The sequence below is a fragment of the Pseudorca crassidens genome, chromosome 4 (genome assembly GCF_039906515.1).
Source record: "Pseudorca crassidens isolate mPseCra1 chromosome 4, mPseCra1.hap1, whole genome shotgun sequence".
Taxonomy (NCBI): domain Eukaryota; kingdom Metazoa; phylum Chordata; class Mammalia; order Artiodactyla; family Delphinidae; genus Pseudorca; species Pseudorca crassidens.
Genome location: NC_090299.1, coordinates 45,574,495 through 45,591,442, shown reverse-complemented (window position 1 = coordinate 45,591,442; position 16,948 = coordinate 45,574,495).

The window sequence follows — 16,948 nt, the reverse complement described above, 5'->3', positions numbered from 1 at the left end:
ACAATTGTAAATAATATTACTTAAAATTATTGTAAATAATCTGTGTGAATAATATGTATTCTCTGATTCTTTAATGCAGGACCCTATGTATATCCCTTAGAAAAAACGTGTTAACTGTGTTGATTGAATGATTTATTTTTATCAATCACTGAGAGAGATATGTTAAAAATCAGTCTTATGAGGAATTGCTCCATTTCTCTCTGTTAATTTTTGCTTTATACATCTCAGTGTCAGCATATCATCTGCCCATCCAATATGTGAACTGAGCACATAAAATACTTTCTGTTAATTAAACCTCTTCTTACAACTTTGTGCTTAAAATAATTTCCAAGGATGCAAGAGATGAGGAAGCATGTTCCATAAAATAGCAAACCCTAGCTAATCCTAGGAAAATCCTGCCTCTAGGATTGTTATTAAACCCCTCTCTTTTCCATCGTGGAAAAGGCAAGGACAACAGCTGAGATGCGAGATGGAACTTTTTGCTCTACTCCCCAAACACAAATTCTTCAGCACCATGGCTTTGCTAACTAGAGAGGGTCCTCCCAGTGGATAGACGATCTCTTCTTGTCTCAATTAAGAAAAATGATTGTGAGCCTAGCTGAGAGCACACAAGCATGACATAAACATGAAAGAGATGCTCCTCAACTGAAGTCCCAGCCACACCTTTACTCACTGTGTGACACTGGCCTAGTCAATCAACTTTGCTCCATAAGCTTTACTCTGCACAACTCAAAATAGAGGGGGAAAATGCCTACATTAATTGGGTATTGCAATTATTGGACATAATCTGCAGATAGCCTCTAGCAGAGCACCTGGAAAAACACAGGCACTAAATAGACCTTAGGTGCTATTTATTTGTTTCCCTGTCATTTCTTTTTTTTTTAATTAATTTTTATTGGGGTATAGTTGCTTTATAATGTTGTGTTAGTTTCTCCTATACAGCAAAATGAATCAGCTATACATATACATATATCCCCTCTTTTTTGGATTTCCTTCCCATTTAGGTTACCACAGTGCATTAAGTAGAGTTCCCTGTGCTACACAGTATGTTCTCATTAGTTATCTATTTTATGCATAGTATCAATATGTCATTTCCTTTAGTTTAGAGACTGAAGTTTGGAGGACGGGAGAAGAAAAACAAACTCCCGAATCTGTCCATGAGCTGTAAGAAATCAGCATCTTCTTTCAGTGGAGTCCTTCTGAGTCCTAGGTCACAGCTCCTTGGAGCTGGCTTAAGGCCACTATAAAGTGAAACCATCTTACTCCAGCCATGGGGACAGCATCCATCACTTGCATGACACACCAAGTCACCCATTTGTTCAGACAAACAGGGCAGCGGTATGAAAAGCAGCAGTATTTGCCATGAATCTCCCTGGAAAGCAACTCAACCACAGAATTCTATACTCTATTTTCAAATTTGAAATTTAAAATATATACATGAAGGGAAAATGTGACTATATTAGTCAGCTCAGGCTGCCATAACAAAATTCCAGAGACTGGGTGGCTGAAAAAATAAAAAAACTTATGTTCTCACAGTTCTGGAGGCTGGAAGTCTGAGATCAGGGTGCCAGCATGGTCAGTTCTGGTGAGGGCCCTCGTCCTGGTTTTCAGATGCCACCTTCTCACTATACCCTCAAGTGGCAGAGAGAGAGGACGTGCAAACTCTCTGGTGTATTTTCATATGAGGGTACTAATTCCATCACGAAGGTCCCACCTTCACGACCTCACCTAAAACTAACTTATCTCCCAAAGCTTATCAACAAATATGATCACCATGATGGTTAGGGAGGTCTTCAGCATATGAATTTGGTGGGGACACAATTCAGTCCATAACAGGGACCAAGTAGTGACTTTATTTGACCTCTGATCCAAAGAAGTCTTAAATCTATATTTGCCATGTTATGTTACAGGCCTGTCAAAAAACCCATTTTAACCTATTTTAATTTTTTTCCTTTGAGCAAACAATACAGACAAGCTAAGAAAGCAGGTTAATTTGAAATTCTGGTTAACTTAAAATGAGGGATGCCTTGGCATGTGTGCAATCAACCAATGTTCAATTAGAATGTTTTTAAAGAATTCAGAAAATATTTGCATTTAAGACGTATTTTTTTCTACCAGAAAACCATGCAGAAAGATATTTGCAGTCCCATTCTAAACACATTTGTCTTTAAATCAAACACTTGTAAAAAATGACAATTTGTAGAAGTGATATCACTTCAGATCTACAGTGTTATTCACAATTTTTCTATGACCTTGCTCCAACTTACACTCCAACTCGTGAGAAAGCTTATGTTTCCAGAACCCTGGGTAGCAAGGGTTTAGGGAAAAGTGTACAAGGAAAGCAAAGAGGCTGCTGCAGGTACCTTCTTTGTCTCTGAATTCCTGTAGGAATATGTCCATCAGCTCTCCTCAGGCATGTATATCACTTTAGCTCTGATATTAAATGTATTTGTATGTGGCTGACAATTTCATTTCCCAGTAGGTAGAGGAAATGACAATTGAAAAGAGCTTATATTTGACCAAGGAGGAGGAATTGGCTGGTGAAGTGGATGTGACAGGAACCCGGGAAGAAAATGACCCTCTTATATATATTCTGTTCTCATTTCTATGACAATCAATTTCAAACAGACTATCTCAGCACCCTTCAAAGCACATGGGTATTTGTCAGGTCATATTTCCTGATCTGAGCTTCAGAAAGCTTGAAAATGTGATCTCAAACTGTGTTCATTCCCCTTCTCAGTGTATTGGGCAGACTTCTTATACTAAACAATCTAACCCAATAACTTTCACAGAGTAGATACTCAGTGAATTTGTTTTATTAAATAGATAATGAAAATTTAGAGCTCGGAAGGGGAGTGTGAATAGAAAAAGATCAACCCATCCTGTTTTCTCCTCTCAGGCAAGTGCAATATGAAAGAAGATGGCAGCGTTTCAGCCTAACTTTATCATCTCCCTCTGCTTTGGACTAATACCTAAGGCAAAACAATCAACAAATATCTAATGAGCAATTATTCTGAGTAAACTAAAGAAGAGAGATAACATTTTCTGGCACCTAAGTGCCAGGCAATTTATTTAGCCCTTTTTGCACATTACTTCACGCAATCTTCAAAAAACTCTACATAAGAGGGAGAATTTATATTTTTCATGTAACAAATGAAAAGGCTAAAGTTGACAAAATTTGAACAGAGCTAGGGTTGGGAACTAAGATTTTCTGACTTCCAAGCACACACTCCAATGATAAAAAGCACTAAGCTGGAAGCTGGAATTGCGGTGTCTCCACAGCACTTCTGTGAGCTGAGGTATTGGGTGTAGCTTTTCACTTGAGGATCTTTGGTTTGAAGCCAAGGGCAAGACCTCTGTACAAGGCATCCTGTGAGCAAGTGAAACTGGATTAAGCAAACAGGAGAAGAAAAAAAAGAAGCTCATATTCTCTTCTTCCTGCTGGTGTCTGTCAGTGGTACTGCAGTACATAGTGCTACAACACCTCAGTCGCTGAGCTCTCATTGGCTATCGGCAGCCAAAGTACCAGGTTACCCATCAGCATTATAAATCAGCCGTGTGGCTGACAGGGTCTTGGTGCTCCGGCCAGGTGTCAGGCCTGTGCCTCTCAGGTGGGAGAGCCGAGTTCAGGACATTGGACCACCAGAGACTTCCAGGACCCATGTAATATCAATTGGTGAGAGCTCTCCCAGAGATCTCTGTCTCAACACTAAGAACCAGCTCCACTCAACAACCAGCAAGCTCCAGTGCTGGACACCCCATGTCAAACAACTAGCAAGACAGGAACACAACCCCACCCACTGGAAAAGAGGCTGCCTAAAATCATAATAAGTTCAGAGACACCCCAAAACACACCATTGGATGCAGTCTGGCCAACCAGAAAGACAAGATCCAGTCCCATCCACCAAAACACAGGCACTAGTCCCCTCCACCAGGAAGCCTACAGAACGCACTGAACCAACCTAACCCACTGGGGGCAGACACCAAAAACAACGGGAACTACAAACCTGTAGCCTGCAAAAAGGAGACCCCAAACACAGTAAGTTAAGCAAAATGAGAAGACAGAGAAACATGGAGCAGATGAAGGAGCAAGATAAAAACCCACCAGACCTAACAAATGAAGAGGAAATAAGCAGTCTACCTGAAAAAGAATTCAGAGTAAGGATAGTAAAGATGATCCAAAATCTTGGAAATAGAATGGAGAAAATACAATAAAAGTTTAACAAGAAGAACTAAAGAACAAACAAACAGTGATGAACAACACAATAAATGAAATTAAAAATTCTTTAGAAGGAATCAATAGCAGAAAAACTGAATCAGAAGGACAGATAAGTGACCTGGAAGATAAAATAGTGGAATAACTACTGCAGAGCAGAATAAGAAAAAAGAACAGAAAGAATTGAGGACAGTCTCAGAGACCTCTGGGACAACATTAAACGCACCAACATTCGAATAATAGGGGTATCAGAAGAAGAGAAAAAGAAAGGGACTGAGAAAATATGTGAAGAGATTATAGCTGAAAACTTCCCTAATATGGGAAAGGAAATAGTCAATCAAGTCCAGGAAGCACAGAGAGTCCCATACAGGATAAATCCAAGGAGAAACATGCCAAGACACATATTAATCAAACTATCAAAAATTAAACACAAAGAAAAAATATTACAAGCAGCAAGGAAAAAGCAACAAATAACATACAAGGGAATCCCCATAAGGTTAACAGCTGATCATTCAGCAGAAACTCGGCACGACAGAAGGGAGTGGCAAGACATATTTAAAGTGATGAAAGGGAAAAACCTACAACTAAGATTACTCTACCCACCAAGGGTCTCATTAAGATTCAATGGAGAAATTTTACAGACAAGCAAAAGCTAGAATTCAACACCACCAAACCAGCTTTACAACAAATGCTAAAGGAACTTCTCTGGGCAGGAAACACAAGAGAAAGAAAAGACCTACAATAACAAACCCAAACCATTAAGAAAATGGTAATAGGAACACATATATCGATAAATACCTCAAAGGTAAATGGATTAAATGCTCCGACCAAAAGATATAGACAGGCTGAATGGATATAAAAACAAAACCCATATATATGCTGTCTACAAGAGACCCACTACAGACCTAGGGACACATACAGACTGAAAATGAGGGGATGGAAAAAGATATTCCATGCAAATGGAAATCAAAAGAAAGCTGCAGTAGCAATTCTCATATCAGACAAAATAGACTTTAAAATAAAGACTATTACAAGAGACAAAGAAGGACACTACATAACGATCAAGTGATCAATCCAAGAAGAAGATATAACAATTGTAAATATTTATGCACCCAACATAGGAGCACCTCAATACATAAGGCAAATGCTAACAGCCATAAAAGGGGAAATTGACAGTAACACAGTAATAGTAGGGGACTTTAATACCCCACTTTCACCAATGGACAGATCAACCAAAATGAAAATAAATAAGGAAACACAAGCTTTAAATAACACATTAAACAAGATAGACTTAATTGATATTTATAGGACATTCCAACAAAAAACAACAGAATACACTTTACTCTCAAGTGCTCATGGAATATTCTCCAGGAGAGATAATATCTTGGGACACAAATCAAGCCTTGGTAGGTTTAAGAAAATTGAAATTGTATCAAGTATCTTTTCCATCCACAATGCTATGAGACTAGATATCAATTACAGGAAAAAAACTGTAAAAAATACAAACACATGAAGGATAAACAATATGCTACTAAATAACCAAGAGATTACTGAGGAAATCAAAGAGGAAATCAAAAAATACCTAGAAACAAATGACAATGAAAACACGATGGCCCAAAAGCTATGGGATGCAGCAAAAGCAGTTCTAAGAGGAAAGTTTATACCAATACAATCCTACCTCAAGAAACAAGAAACATCTCAAAGAAACAATCTAACCTTACACCTAAAGCAATTAGAGAAAGAAGAACCAAAAAAACCAAAGTTAGCAGAAGGAAAGAAATCATAAAAGCAGATCAGAAATAAGTGAAAAAGAAATGAAGGAAATGATAGCAAAGATCAATAAAACTAAAAGGTGGTTCTTTGAGAAGATAAACAAAATTGATAAACCATTATCCATACTCACCAAGAAAAAAAGGGAGAAGACTCAAATCAACAGAATTAGAAATGAAAAAGGAGAAGTAACAGCTGACTCTGCAGAAATACAATGGATCATGAGAGAGTCCTACAAGCAACTCTATGCCAATAAAATGGACAACCTGGAAGAAATGGACAAATTCTTAGAAAAGCACAACCTTCCAAGACTGAATGAGGAAGAAATAGAAAATATAAACAGATCAATCACAAGCACTGAAATTGAAACTGTGATTAAAAATCTTCCAACAAACAAAAGCCCAGGACCAGATGGATTCACAGGTGAATTCTATTAAACATTTAGAGAAGAGCTAACAACTGTCCTTCTCAAAATCTTCCAATATATAGCAGAGGGAGGAACACTCCCAAACTCATTCTATGAAGCCACCATCACCCTGATACCAAAACCAGACAAGATGTCACAAAGGAAGAAAACTACAGGCCAATATCACTGATGGACATAGATTCAAAAATCCTTAACAAAATACTAGCCAACAGAATACAGCAGAACATTAAAAGGATCATACACCATGATCAAGTGGGGTTTATCCCAGGGATGCAAGGATTCTTTAATACATGCAAATCAATCAATGTGATACACAATATTAACTAACTGAAGAATAAATACAATATGATCATCTCAACAGATGCAGAAAAAGCTTTGGACAAAATTCAACACCCATTTATGATAAAAACTCTCCAGAAAGTAGGCATAGAGGGAACTTACAAAATAATAAATGCCATATATGACAAACCCACAGCCAACATCATTCTCAATGGTGAAAAACTGAAACCATTTCGACTAAGATCAGGAACAAGACAAGGTTGCCCACTCTCACCACTATTATTCAACATAGTTTTGGAAGTTTTAGCCACAGCAATCAGAAACAAAAAAGAAATAAAAGGAATCCAAATCAGAAAAGAAGAATTAAAACTGTCACTGTGTGCAGATTACATGATACTATACATAGGAAATCCTAAAGATGCTACCAGAAAACTACTAGAGCTAGTCAATGAATTTGGTAAAGTAGCAAGATACAAAATTAATGCACAGAAACCTCTTGCATTCCTATACACTAATGATGAAAAATCTGAAAGTGAAATTAAGAAAACACTCCCATTTACCATTGCAACAAAAAGAAGAAAATACCTAGGAATAAACCTACCTAAGGAGACGAAAGACTTGTGTGCAGAAAACTATAAGACACTGATGAAAAAAATTAAAGATGATACAAATAGATGGAGAGATATACCATGTTCTTGGATTGGAAGAATCAATATTGTGGAAATGACTATACTACCCAAAGCAATCTACAGATTCAACGTAATCCCTATCAAACTACCAATGGCATTTTTCATAGAACTAGAACAAAAAATTTCACAATTTTTATGGAAACACAAAAGACCTCGAATAGCCAAAGCAATCTTGAGAAAGAAAAACGGAGCTGGAGGAATCAGGCTGCCAGACTTCAGACTAAACTACAAAACTACAGTAATCAAGACAGTATGGTACTGGCACAAAAACAGAAATATAGATAAATGGAACAGGATAGAAAGCCCAGAGATAAATCTACACACATCTGGTCACCTTTTCTTTGATAAAGGAAGCAAGAATATCCAAGGGAGAAAAGTTAGCCACTTCAATAAGCCATGCTGGGAAAACTGGACAGATAGAGGTAAAAGAATGAAATTAGAACACTCCCTAACACCATACACAAAAATAAACTCAAAATGGATTAAAGACCTAAATGTAAGGCCAGACACTATCAAACTCTTAGAGGAAAACATATGCAGGACACTCTATGACATAAATCACAGCAAGACCGTTTTTGACCCACCTCCTAGAGAAATGGAAATAAAAACAAAAATAAACAAATGGGACCTAATGAAACCTAAAAGCTTTTGCACAGCAAAGGAAACCATAAACAAGATGAAAAGACAACCACCAGAATGGGAGAGAATATTTACAAATGGAGCAGCTGACAAAGGATTAATCTCCAAAATATACAATATTTTGTATTGAGCTCATGCAGCTCAATATCAAAAAAACAGATAATCCAATCCAAAAATGGGCAGAAAACCTAAATAGACATTTCTCTAAAGAAGATATACAGATTGCCAACAAACACATGAAAGGATGGTCAACATCACTAATTATTAGAGAAGTGCAAATCAAAACTACAATGAGGTATCACCTCACACCAGTCAGAATGGCCATCATCAAAAAATCTACAAACAATAAATGCTGGAGAGGGTGTGGAGAAAAGGGAACACTCTTGCACTGTTGGTGGGAATGTAAATTGATACAGCCACTATGGAGAGCAGTATGGAGGTTCCTTAAAAAACTAAAAATAGAACTACCATATGACACAGGATTTCCATTACTGGTCATATACCCTAAGAAAACCATAATTCAAAAAGAGTCATGTACCACAACGTTCATTGCAGCACTATTTACAATAGCCAGGTCATGGAAGCAACCTAGCAATCCATCAACAGATGAATGGATAAAGAAGATGTGGCACATATATACAAAGGAATATTACTCAGCCATAAAAAGAAATGCAATTGAGTTATTTGTAGTGAGGTGGACGGACCCAGAGTCTGTCATACAGAGTGAAGTAAGTCAGGAAGAGAAAAAGAAATACCGTATGCTAACGCATATATGTGGAATCTTAAAAAACAAAAAAAAGGTTCTGAAGAACCTAGGGACAGGATAGGAATAAAGATGCAGACGTAGAGAATGGACTTGAGGACACAGGGAGGGGGAAGGGTAAGCTGGGACGAAATGAGAGAGTGGCATAGACATATATCCTACCAAATATAAAATAGATAGCTAGTGGGAAGCATCCACATAGCACAGGGAGATCAGCTCGGTGCTTTGTGACCACCTAGAGGAGTGTGATAGGGAGTGTGGGAGAGAGACACAAGAGGGAGGGGATATGCAGATATATGTATACGTGTAGCTGATTCACTTTGTTATAAAGCAGAAACTAACACAACAATGTAAAGCAATTATACTTCAATAAAGATGTTTAAAAAAAAAAAAGCATTAAGCTAAGTGCCCTGAAAGGATTTAAAAGCAATATTCATTTCTGAACCTCACTGAAGCTCTACAGCCTAATTAGGGAGAATCACAGGCTCATCCAAACTTAGATTCAAGGATCTCAGAGAGCATCTAATCTAATGTATTTGCTCTACACAAGAGGAAGCCAAAGCGTGAATTCACATAGTGCCTTGCCAGAAGCAACACAGCTATCGAGGAGCAGTCAGTCTAGAAATAGGATCTTCTGGCTCGTATTCAACAAGGTGACATGCATTCTTAACCTTTCCATGGCATTTAGATGTACATTTGTCATGAATTAAAAGCATTATGGGATACAAAGATGGTGACACACGGCCTCTCCCTCTTCACCCTTTAGTCGGGAAGAAAACAACATAACAAGTAATCATAATACAATGCAAGACTAGAAGAAGGAAAGGGGGAGCTGGATTCGTGAGAGCATTTTTTAGGATTCTTGGCTGCTAGTGGGCTTAACTCAACCTGATCTACTCAGGCCAAAAGGAGCTGTAAATCTTTGAACGCGCCAGGTAATTTTCATGTTCAAATGCATTGTCTTGGAATGCTTTCTCCCGTTCAATATTTCTGGCCAAATCTTCCCAGAGCAGCAGTCATCTACCCCACAAAGGCTTCTCTTTATCTCTCCCCACTTCCCAAAGGCAAGGGGCTGAGCCCTTCTGTTGCCATTTTTCAGTCCTCAGTCTTCCATAATTGATAGATTTTCTTTCTCCTCCACCAGTTTATGAGTTCTTCCAGAACAGAAACAGTCTTGTTTATCTCTGAAATCCGGCACCTAACACTTAGCAGACAAAATAAACTTTCATCAGATGCATTGTAAATAAGTGGTAGATGAATAATTTTTTTTAAATGTTGGCAGGGCCTTCTTTTTTTTTAAATTGAGGTATAGTTGATTTACAATGTTGTGTTAGTTTCAGGTATACAGCAAAGTGATTCAGTTATATATATATATATATATATATATATATATATATATTCTTTTTCAGATTCCTTTCCCTTATAGGTTACTACAAAATATTGAGTATAGTTCCCTGTGCTAAACAGTGGGTCCTTGTTGGTTATCTATTTTATATATAGTAGTGTGCATATGTTCATCCCAAACTCCTAATTTATCCCTTCCCCCGCCTTTCCCCTTTGGTAACCATAAGTTTGTTTTCTATGTCTGTGGGTCTATTTCTGTCTTGTATGTAAGTTCATTTGTATCTTTTTTTAATTCCACATATAAGCAATATCATATGATATTTGTCTTTCTCTGTGTGACTTCACTTAGTGTGATAATCTCTAGGTCCATCCATGTTGCTGCATTCTTTTTTAGTGGCTGAGTAATATTCTGTTGTATAAATATATCACATCTTTATTGAAAAAAAGAATAAGGGGAGAGGAATACTTAGAAGGTATATTAAACTTTTAATTCTATGAAAATAAGATTACTACTAATTTCTAGTTTGTAACAGATACACATTATCTAAAATTACATAACTCAAAACACTGACCACCAATAGTTGATTAATTCATTTAAATACTTCATTTTTCTACTATTTTGCAAAGTTTCTTACACACTTCTAGGAATTATGTAAGGCTAGCATTAAAAACTGTATTTTGAAAACTTCCAAAAGGCAAAATACTATAAGATAATATAAGGCTTTTCATGTCACTCCCCTTCCAAAAAAGAACTTCTTTGAACATTTTTTACATTTGTTGTTATAATAATGTACGTTTTCGTTATGTGGAATTTTAAAAACATAGGAAGCCCCAATAGGTATTTTATATTTCCATGATGCAAAAACTTTTAAATAGCAGTGGGAGCTGTCTAAATATTTACTGAAGAATAAATCTGCTGATTAAAAAATAATTGTTTCCTTTCATTTTTATTATTATCTTTAGGATAAAGGATCAAAGATTTATTCAATCAACTGGAAACATGCTAAGATTTTTATTAAAAATTTTAAATACATTCTTTTCCACCTTCTTGATTTCCCTTTAACTAGACTCATGAGGACAAAATGTTACCAAGTTGACTAATCACTTGGATTGTTACTGACTGGAGTCACTGTTAATTTCTAAAGTTGAAACTAAAATTATGGAAAATATGATTTTCTTCACGCACCCAGCAGTTTGACATATAAGGCAAGTTACCACATTTTCATTATTCCAAGGTTTATGAACATGGACAATATTAATTATAAACACCAAACCAATTATTTTGGAAACATTTTCGGTTATATACTAGCTGAAGACTCTTTACTTCCTTCATACATATCTTCTAAGAAGCTGCTTAATAAATAAAGGGGCAATATAGAACCAAAGATTTTAGAAAACAAAACCGGCAAAACTAGAAGCTTCTTGTTCCTGCACTGTTTGTTTCATTGGTTATTACACCTAATTTTAGAAGTTTAAGTCTCATGAAGCATGCTATTTTCTGTAAAGTACCAAAAAACGGAATAACAGTTTTTCTCTTAATTTTGCAAGACTGCAATAAAAAAAACAAGGGAAACCCATTAGCTCAGCAAATAGCTCAGCAAAAAAACATCAATCATTCTCTGTACTTAGCATCTTTGGTGATGGTGGGAATATATGCCTCTCAGAGTAGAAAGAAATATTTAATGAGATAATCTATTTTCTTTCTTATTGGAAAACCAATCTTTCAGGCTGGAACAGGTTTTACTTGTTAACCTGCTTTGTTTTTTAAACAAACCAGCATAGTGTACTTTTATATTCATATTTGGACAGCCTTTTAAAATTTGAAATTTTTTATACATAAATTCAGCACAAATAATACCTCATTTGAGTGGTAGGAGATGGAAACGGGAAGTCAAATAATCTGGATTGAATTAATTTTCTTTTATCGATCATCAGGATGATTGCTATTCACATCACAAGAAAAGTATTATCTATCTAGCACTTCTAAACTAATATCTAAGCAAGGCATCAGTCTAAGAAGGTTAGAGGCTCTTAGTGGTAGAAGAAATCCTAGAGATTAGCAAATACAGCCTCCACCACTAACGTTTCTCTGTGCACGATGCATGCACCACTTGGATCAGAATCCACTCAGGTGCATAGTAAAAAGGCACACCCCGTACCAGACCTGCTGAAGTACAGTCTACTCCATCAGCATGCTCTCTAACATTTGAGAACAAATCTAAATATTTTTCACATGTTAGCTCTTCAAATATTAAAGAATGATACTGTCTTGCTGCTGAAGTATTTTTTTCCTAAATATCCTGTGTCCAAGTATAGTTAAATATCTGACAGAAAATATGCAGATGACCACTATTTCTCAAATCAGATTTAAAATGGAAGAAAGAGATTAGTCTCAGCAGTTATTAGTCAGAATTTACCAATCCTTGTTTCTAAGGAGACTAAATCTAAAATTAGATACTGCATTCAAAACACTTAGCCCAGTGTCTGATGCACAAGTCCAAGCAGTAGTGATGGTGGCGGCTGAAAAGGTGGCAGTGGTCGTGGAGGTGATGGTGTTACTGTAGTGCTCTGCAGACGCACTGCTGCCTGCCTGCCTTCCTCCTTCCCTCCCTCCCTCCCTCCCTTCCTTTCTTCTCCCTTTACATATATTTTTTTGTAATTTATTTTTGTGTTTATCAAAGTCATATATGCACATGGTAACAAATCAAACAATAGCTTTAATTTTTTAAAAAAAGCAAAACTCCTTTTGCATATTCCACCGAACAAAGCCTAGTTACACAATGGCATTATCTTTTAGTAGTTTTAACCCTTCTGATAGTTTTCTTTCCGCTACTAAGTAACACGTTAATAACTACATTTCTTGACTTATCAAGTTAGGACCACAACTAATGACTCTATAATAGGATGAATTAGCTCCCTAAACTTCCACTTTCTCCATTCCCTTCTTCCCACAGGTTATCATTTACACTATTTTTCCAGTTCTTCAAGTGATCCTCTCTGTAACATGAGATGATTAACCTCTACCTCTACTTCTTGTTCCGACAACTTCTGACAGTGTCTCTTGGTTTTTCAACTGTATGAAATGAGGATATTTAGCAGCAGTCTCTTTGTTCCTCTACTTTCATGCCCCCTTTATCTCCATCACACTTTCACTTGTGCATCGTCCTTAAATTGATCATAAAGTGTGAAAAGCAATGAACAGTGTTTAATAAGTATGGCATGTTAAGATTACGTTTGCTTTTCTAGAGGTCCCATACTGGGCTGTTGGGCCTAATGAGGGGGATATTCTGTATTATTTAACTTGTTACCACATGCATATGACTTGGATAAATGTTTAAAATAAATTGTGAAAAATTCAGTAAGCAGAGAAGTGGGAGGGCAAGAAGTCTATGAGTACAACTAAGGCCATCGTCTCTCCCTCCACTGCCACTGCTGCTTGGGCCTCCACAACCAAAACTAATGCCACAGTGAAAATTCTCTTTTCTTGTACTCCATAAACTGCTGAACATCATTACACATGTCAGTTTACTTCCTATTTGTAATTTTTTTATCAGTTGGACTTTTTAAAATGTAGTTACTTTCTTTTATCCTTGTTTTACTTGCCTTAATCCTCACTTTTAAAAACATCAATCTCTTGACTGCAAACCTATGTTGATTCAACTGTTTATTTTTTTTCCTTGAAAATGTCCTTCAGAAGCTCTCTCTCCTTCTTCTGCAATGCACACTGTTCTCTCACGGTAGAGACTCCACTAATTCTCTACTGGTCTAGACCTGCTATTTCCTGCATGCCTTCATTTTTGTGAGTGTGTTTATTTGATCACTTTCTGTGTACAATACTTTGTTACAGTACATTTTTAAGTTAACTTCTTGAGAATGACTAGATGTTTTTTAAATCTCCCTGAAAGTTTTAGACTATGAGCCTTTGTTTTCCAGCAACAAGTGTTTCTTGAAGCTTCTATGATCTGTATTATTCTTGATGTTCTGAAATTTTACAGTGATGTTTCCAGATATGTCATTTTTCCCCCATTCATTGCTCTGGACACTTAGTATGTCCTTTTAATATAAAAATTTGTGTCCTTCCTTTATCCTTAAGAAATTCTCTTCTTTTACCTTTTAATAATTTTCTCTTTTCCATTTAATCCAAATTCTGTTTCTGAGGTTTAATTGGCCAAAGGTTGGAGCCCCTGTACTGCTCCAGTAGGCTCCTCTTATTTTCTCATATTTTCCCTATCTTTATCTTTTTTGTTTTAGCTTCTAAGACATTACTTCAAATTTACATATGTCTGTGAATAGAAATTTTTACTCTTTCAATTATATTTTTAGTCTTTATTGTTTTCTGATTTTCTTTTTTAGAGAATACTATTTTTATTTTACTGACATGATATCTAATTGAGTCTGGGTATATTAACTTTCCTTCTGTTCCTTGAATTATCTCTGTTTCCTCTGCGATGAGTTTCTCTGTTTGCAGTGGCTTTTTTCTTTCATACTTCCAGTCCTCTTTAAATCACTGGTGATTCATGGTGTCTCTACATGTTTAAAACAAAGGATTTGCCAGCTCATATGGATGGCCTCTGCCTTCTATGAAGAGGGCTCTTTCTAACCAGGTCTTGGAGTGGGAATTTTAATGAGGTTTCTGGGTGGGAAAGATATGTTCCTCGCGGGGAAGATATGTCAAATGATTGGCAAGTGTCACACTAGGAGGAGCAGACAGTAACTGGCTCAGGCAAGTCCAAAAGTAGTTTTTTGCTGGAAAAGGATCTAGCCAGGTTCCCTAGATCTAGACAAACGCTAGTGTAAGAGGGTTTTGTTCAGAGGTATTGAAATTCACACTAGAATAGTTAGCTTTCCCCAAATATTTGCTTCCATTTTATTAGAGAAAACTCCCCTGCTCTACTTCCTTAATCTTTGATGTCAACCTGGGCTTACCTTGTTCCTGGTAATGCAGCTGATAAGTTTTGAACACTGGCAATCAACACCAACATCTGCTCTTCTCACCACTGCACTATGCCATCTTTCCAAAGACTCAAACAGATATGAAAAATATTTTATGAGGTATTAATATTTGTGATTGGAAACAAAATGAAAATTTCAATATTCCTGGTTATGTCGTGGCCTAGAACTTCAGCATTTGTACAGATCCACCTTAAAAAAGAAAGACATGTGAGTGGTCCAAATTTTGTCCAAGTATCTTTCTAACTCCACCACAGTTTTCAGAAGCATGAAAATCTCTGAAGACGAGAGGACAGTAGTGCTACCAGGTTGATGCAATTTTCCCATTAATGGATCATCAATGTATTTTGCCAATTTCAGCCTACTTGTCTTGGCGGTAATCCTTAACATTTAGCTAAGATTTGCTGGGAGCTGCACCAGACAGACTGGTCCCCACTTCTTCTGAAAGCCTCTTCTGATATGTGTTTATGCTGCAATGACCCCCTTGTCTGTTTACATTCTGTCTCCCCCAAATCTGTGGAAAACCCCTGTTCACTAGTCTTACCCACATCTATTCACTTTTCCTAATTTCCTTTGAAATTAGGGGGAGGGACTCAAAAGGAATGAGGGACTCATTTCTGAATAGTTTAAAGTATATAACATTTTTCTTGGGATATTTGAATATGCTTTCAGAGTTTGATTCAGTTCTAAGAAATGCTGACATTCTGCCAATACCACCATTATTAAATGAATCCCTTTCTTGGATTTTTTCTCCCCTTTCTAAAATCCTGGAAAATAAATCTCTCTTTGGACAATAAATTCTCATCTAGCCTTTGTACTCTTGTCACCGTAAACAGTTGTTGTAACTAGATATTTAAAAGAAGAAAAGATTCTGTTTTTATAGCAAAAAATCTTTTCTAATATTCATATATGGATTCCTTGACTGCTAGACAAATCTCACCTAAATTTCATTCCAGACTCAAAATGAGCTGCAAATTGAAGTTTACTAGTGATATTTCACTCATAGCCACTCCACTACTATTTTTTACAAAGACATCTATCTGCATAAAAATACTCCTAAAGTAGGTGCTGCTATAGCAACTGAGTATTTCTTTCAGTTCAGGATGCCTAAGGGTGCAAACTGCAAAATTGACAATTCTCTTGGTAGTTCCTGACTGTATCAGAGCTGAAAAATACATTTTTTTTCTTAAAAGGATGTTTCTTCTCAAGGTCACAGATCCCAGAGTCAAATTTGAATCCTGCATCATGCTCTGAATTAAGCAAATATCATCTCAAATAACACTTGCATTTTCAGTTTCAATGCTGCCTTTGAATTTGCATAATTAAGTTCTTATTTCACTTCTCATCCTCCTAAAGCTGACTTTACAACAGTTTTTCCTATAAGCACTTTATCCAAGGGAATCATGGAGGAAGGCCAGAAATCAGACTGTTGTTAAGAATTATGATACCAGCTATTATTTATTGAGTGCCTGACAGTCAGGCAGATTGCTATGCTCTTTGCATAAATTATCTCATTGTATCTTTATGAAAACCTTATCAGTTGGATGAGAAAAAAAGATCCCTGAAGTCAATTTAGCCTAACTTTCCAAACCATGAGGTGAAAACCTACATCATAGTGTGACATATTTCACTCCCAGATATTTCAGCTGCAGAATCAGTAGCTGCAAAGCTCGGAGGCTAGAAGAGCTTGGAGAAAATGCTCTTCTCGAGAAGAAGGAGCTAATAAACTCGTTTTCCCAACTTTGGACATTCATTCAATTGGGAACTATCCAATTCAGATATGTTCATTGTATATGCAGATGTATATGTATATATATGTACATATATATGTGTGTATATGTGTATATATATATATTTTTTTTCTTTATCCA